Raw genomic sequence first — 6,731 nt, 5'->3', positions numbered from 1 at the left:
ACCAGAAGGCCTCAAATCTGAAAGGCTTATTTTTCGGACCATTGGAAATTTGAATCTTGAGAGAGATTGGCTAGTGATCAGAGCCTGCTTGGGGTAGGATTCTTGCCTCCATTTTTCAAGAGGTAAGATAAGTTTCCTCGGATAAAAGGAAGCGATCTAAATGGGAGGCAATTTGACGATCTCCTCCTCTCCTATTATTCCAGGTGAAAATGCCATTGCTGGTGGGAATGTCGATGAGGCTGAGGTGTTCTATGGTGGTGAGGAAAGCCTCAGAGTCCTTTTAAAGCTTCCGGATACCTCTTTTCTTCTCAGACAAGTTAGTTATAATATTAAAACCGCCTGCTATGATTTTGAGAGGATGGTGAAGAGGGTCAAGGAGATTGGAGATGTTTTGGAACATTTTGATACGTCTGTCACCTTGTGCGGGGCATAAATATTTGTTATGCAAATTCTCTCGTTGATACCTATGATTCTCAGGATCACTGTTATGGAGTGATGAGTGACCAAAGAGGATATGAGGTCGAATTTGGAGTTTTTACAAAAGGTCATTATGCCCCTCATCGTACCGGAAGCCATGTTAGCCAAGGAGTTGTAAGGCTTGAAGCAAGAGTTGAGAAGGAGGGGGGGTGGGCCGATTCAAGTTTAGTTTCTTGAATTAGGAGGATGTCAGGATGATCAGACAAGATTTTGTTTTTTAATATACATTTTTTCCCAAGACTATTCAGTTCCCTAATATTCCAAGAAATGCAATTCATTGACATGGAGATGGGTATAGAGCCAGAGCCTTTACCTTTCCTTCGTTGATTAATTTGGCGCCCCATTCTTGGAGGAGCTGACTAGTGGTCTTTCAGCCTCACCTTCGGCTTAAGCCTTTGAGGTTGAGTCCTTCTACTGGAATATTTGACCTTTGAAGCTGTGCTTTCTTATGTTGTATGGTGTGTAGGTTTTAACTCCATAAAGAAATTACCTGCATACGAATTCTAAAACACAGAAAATAAACAATGCGAGAGCATAACACATAAAACACATATACACAGAGATTTTCTCCTGGATCCCAAAACCGGGACTACCAGCTTGATTTTTCATTATATTCTTTTCAATGTTACAATACATATTTATACATGCCGAAGCATCCAATACCATGGACCGAAAACCATCGCGTCCAAAAAAACATGTGCGAAAATCATGCACAAAACCATAGGTGGGTCCGCCCAACCTAACATAGGGTCCAAAACCAAAATTTTCCGGGGCGCTGCCTCGGACCCCATAAAGTGGGGTTACGGGTACCCCTCAAACCCCTTGTTAACTACGTGGAAAGAATATAACACAGCCCAACATTCTCCCACTTGTTTTCTTTCCACAGGGAGCCACAAGAGAGCTTAATCATTTTTCCAGCCCTGAAACACTCATTGTCTCTCTACACCAAGAGAACTTCTCAGAGCTCACAGATTTTGTCAATGCATCTGCAGTATTCTTCAAAGTGTCCACCTTTACCAGCAACACCTTTTTGTCTTCTATCATATCCCTCACAAAGTGATACTGAACATCAATGTGCTTTGTCTTTGAATGATATGTGGGGTTCTCTGCCAAGAAAATTGCACTTTGGCTGTCACAGTCTATCCTTATAGCTTCCTGTACTAACCCAATACTTGAACACAATCTATGCAACCAAATTGCTTCCTTGCTTGCATGAGTGGCTGCCATGTATTATGCCTCTGTAGTTGATAGTGCCACTACAGATTGTTTCTTACTCATCCAACTGACTACACCTCCAAATAGGTTAAATACATACCCACTTGTAGATCTTCTCTGATCCAGATCTCCAGCCCAGTCTGCATAAAAAAAGCCACAGATATCCAAAACTCTGTCCAATCCTGGTCTTCCTTGGTAGCATAGACCATAATCACTAGTGCCACACAAATACCTAAAAGCCCGCTCCACTGCTGTCCAATGCTCCTTCCCTAGTTTTGACATAAACTTGCTCAATACTCCCACTGCATGTGCAATGTCTGGTCTAGTACAGACCATTGCATACATTAGGCTACCTACTGCACTTGCATATGGAACACCAGACATATCCTCTTCCTCTTTTTGTGTCTTGGGACATTGTTCAGCAGATAACTTTACACCTACAGGAATAGGAACCTTCACTGGTTTACTATCCTGCATATTAAACCTCTAAAGTATTGTCTCGACATAATTCTTCTGGTTTAACCAGAGCTTCCTCTTTGCCCGATCTCTTTTAATTTCCATGCCCAAAATATAGTTTACAGCACCAAGATATTTCACGTCGAATTTGGAGGACAATTGGGTCTTCAAATCCTGGATAATTTCTTTGTCATTTCCAACCAACTACATATCATCCACATACAAGACCAGATAAATAACACGGTCACCAATTAATTTAAGATACACACAATGATCTGCTTTGCTTCTTGTGAAGCCAAGTCCCCGTATAAATTTATCAAATTTCTGATACCACATCCTTGGTGATTGTTTTAACCCATATAGAGACTTCTTTAACTTACATACCAGTTCTTTCTTACCCTTCACCGCAAAGCCTTCAGGTTGCTTCATGTAGATTTCCTCTTCCAGATCCCCGTGAAGAAACGCTGTCTTCACATCCATCTGTTCTACCTCAAAATCAAAAGTAGCAACAACATATAAAAGTAATCTAATAGAAGTTACCTTGGCAACAGGAGAAAAAATATCACCAAAATCAATTCCCGGCACCTGGGAATAACCTTTTGCTACCAATCGAGTATTGTATTTCTCCACTTTTCCTTCTGCATTTGTCTTCTTTTTGAACACCCATTTTCTACCAATGGGTTTCCTTCCAGCTAGCAACTCCACCAGATCCCAAGCCTCATTTTCGTGCAAAGATGCCATTTCATCAACCATGGCCTCTTTCCAGAGTTTTCCATCCTCTGAATCCACTACTTCCTTCACAGTTCTGGGATCATCATTAGTAACAGACAAAGCAAAATTTGAACAGAAAGCAGATGGACTATACCTTTCAGGTTGCCTTCTTTCTCGAACTAATCTTCTCACAACCGGAGTTTGTGGCTCTTCATCTTCTGATTCCTCCTCTACTGTAGAGTTTGATTCTTCCTCCTTTAGCTCAAACTCTATCTTCTCAAGTTCCTTTGGTTGGATTTCATGTTTAATAACATCTTTTACCTCTCTGAACACCACATCTCGGCTGTACACAACCTTCCATGTGACTAGGTTCCAAATCTTATAACCCTTTAAACCATCCTTATACCCGATAAAGATGCACTTTTCAGATTTACTATCCAACTTGGTTCGTTTCTCCTTTGGAACATGTACATATGCATCACATCCAAATACCCTCAGATGTGAAAGAGAGGGTTTCTTACCAGTCCATACCTCTTATGGAGTCTTATCCTCCAACGCTGATGAAGGTGACCTGTTGACCAGGTAACATGCAGTATCCATGACCTTTGCCTAGAATTCCTGTCCTAACTCGGCACCACTGAGCATGCTTCTTGCCCTTTCCATCAACGTCTTATTCATGTTATACCACACTTCTTACAGAATTCTTCAAATTCCTTACTGCAAAAATCTCCACCGTTATCTATCCTCAGCACCTTTATCTTCTTCTCTGTCTGGTTTTCCACTAGAGCCTTAAATTCTTTAAAACTGTCAAAGACTTCAGATTTCTTCTTAAGGAAATATATCCATGTATTCCTTGAGAAGTCATCTATAAATGATACATAGTACACAGACTTACCCAATGATGGAACCTTCACAGGTCCAAACACATCACTGTGCACAAGTTCTAATATCTATTTCGCCCTCTTACTACCAGAGGGGAAACTCACCCGATTCTACTTCCCATATACACAATTTTCACAGAAATCAAAATCCATAGAGCTACTACTCATACCTTCTACCATACCTTTACCATGAAGTATTCAAAGGCCCTTCTCTCCAATATGTCCAAGCCTTTGATGCCACACCATGGTCTTTTCTCCAGAGACCACTAGATTTTCTGCTCCACTTTCAGGAACCACAGAACTGTTACACCCATCAATAACAGTGCTACCTTGCAGCTTGTACAGATTTCCAATTCGAATTCCCTGTATCAATATCAGTGCTCCTCGAACCATTTGCAAGTATCCTTTTCGAAAACTGTTTTTAAACCTGCATCATCCAGCTTGCTTACGGAAATCAAATTTCTGGCCAATGCAGGAATATGCAGAACACCAGGAAGTGTTCTAACCCTTCCACCTTGCAACTTCAACTTTAATTTTCCACGACCAATGATTCTAACCTTCCTATCATCCCCTAAGAAGACATCACCACCATTATATTTCTCATACTCGCAGAACCACTCTCTATGGGGAGTAAAGTGAAAGGATGCACCTGAGTCAATCAACCATGCCTCATGATCTACATGTGTACTTGAAGAAGCCAAGTACACATCCCCACCTTCATCTGAGGTGGTTTTCGCCTCTACAGAAGGAGCATCATCAGATCCCTTTCCTTTATCAGGAGCTTTATATTTATAGTCCCTTTTGTAGTGCCCTTCCTTTCTGCATTTCCAGCACACCACCTTTACAGGTTTTCCTGTAGATTTAGATCTCCCTTTAGATTTAGATCTCCCACTCGATGACTTATTTTTGTTTCTGTTCTGGGACCGTCTTTGTACAGACAAGGCATCACCATTCTGGCTCTCCGTATTTTTCCGTCTCATCTCCTCTGTCAGCAAGGATGAGACTATTTCATCAAACTGCAAGGCAGTTGCATTGCTACCTATTGCAATAACTAGGCTATCCCACGAATCTGGTAGAGAACACAACAAACTGATGCACTTATCTTCATCTGAAATTTTAATATCAACAGATGCTAACTGACTTACCACAATATTAAATGCATTCAGATGCTCTGTCACCAAGTCTCCATCTTTCATCCTCAGGTTATATAGCTTTTTCCGCAGGAACAGTTTATTCACCAGAGACTTAGATTGGTACAAAGTCCCTAACTTGTCCCACAAAGCCTTCGCCGTAGCTTCCCTTGATACATTCAGCAATACTGAATCTGAGACACACAATCGTATTGTGCTCTTTGCCTTCCGATCCAACTTCTTCCATTCTTCATCAGACACTCCCGTTGGTTTAGTACCCGGATCTATTGCGATCCACTAATCTTTATCCACCAATAGATCCTGCATCTTGAGTTTCCACAACTCAAAACTCTGACCATTAAATTTCTCGATCTCTATCTTTCCACTGCTCACCATCTTCTTTCATCACCAGAATCGATCTCGCAGATCTCCCACTGAACAGGGTCTACCACAGGTCCGAGCAAAACACCTCAGCAACAAAGGCGTCCCCTTGAAGCCAAAACTGCTCTGATACCAAATGTAGGTTTTAACCCCGTATAGAAATTACCTGCATATGAATTCTAAAACACAGAAAATAAACAATGCGAGAGCATAACACATAAAACACATATACACAGAGATTTTCCCCTGGATCCCAAAACCGGGACTACCAGCTTGATTTTTCATTATGTTCCTTTCAATGTTACAATACATATTTATAAATGCCGAAGCATCCAATAACATGGACTGAAAACCATCGCGTCCAAAAAAACATGTGCAAAAATCATGCACAAAACCATAGGTTGGTCCGCTCAACCTAACATAGGGTCCAAAACCAAAATTTTCCGGGGCGCTGCCCCAAACCCCATAAAGTGGGGTTACGGGTACCCCTCAAACCCCGTGTTAACTACGTGGAAAGAATATAACACAACCCAACATGGTGAGCTTTGAGTTTTAGATCTTCTTGGAGGAGATAAGCTCCTTCGATTTTTTGTAACTGGTGTTCTGATATGGCATTTATACCTTTTTGTTTCCATTCCTCTGCAATTTTTACAAGGTCTACCCCCTCCAAAGCTTCCTCTATGGCATTTTCCTCTAGTGTTTCCTCTGTTTCTATTTGCTCCGTTTCTATATCCTCTTGCGTATGCTCCTTTACTCTGTTGGTATAACCTGTATCCCTCTCATCGTATTCACTGTCTACTAGGATCATTTTTTCCTCTCCCGCTTCATCTCCTATCAGTTCGTTAGGATCCATTTGCTCGTGGGTGTTGTTTAATGCATTGAACTGATTCTGGCCTGCTTCTTTAAATTGGTTCTTCTTGGGGATAACATTTCCTCTTGTTCTTGTTCCTGGCGATGACTTTAGTAAATCCTTCACTATCTTTTCGTTTACTTGCTTGCTCTTGTGATTGAGAGGTTTTGTTCATTGGATAGCCTCAGAAGAGATGCCCATACTCATGGCACTTTTTGCATTGGAAGGGAATGTGTTCATTGTCTATACTTTTCAGCCAGACTTCGTCCATGAAGATTAATTTAATTGCTTCTGGCAAGGCACTAGAGACATCTATCTATATGCAATTTCGGGCGTAGGAAACATATTGACTCCTTCTGGTGCCTTAAGACATTTTGATGTACTCCCCCAGCTAGTCTCCTATACCTTTTAAGACTGAAGGAGCCCAGTAATTATTTGGTAAGGAGGAGAGGCGTACCGAGACTGGAACCCTCGTAAAATCCTCTTTTTCTAGTGTGAAGTTGTCCCTCCAAAATCTCATGTATAAATCGGATGAATTGTAGAAATAGGGTCCTCGTTCAAATATTCTATCTCTATCTTCTATGAGGTCAAAGATGACTATAAAGAATCCTTTGGAGCCTAATTGAAGTC

The sequence above is a fragment of the Pinus tabuliformis genome, chromosome X, assembly GCF_031772625.1.
Source record: "Pinus tabuliformis cultivar Carrire ecotype Pingquan chromosome X, CPIR1, whole genome shotgun sequence".
NCBI lineage: Eukaryota > Viridiplantae > Streptophyta > Pinopsida > Pinales > Pinaceae > Pinus > Pinus tabuliformis.
This window is presented reverse-complemented; position numbering follows the sequence as displayed.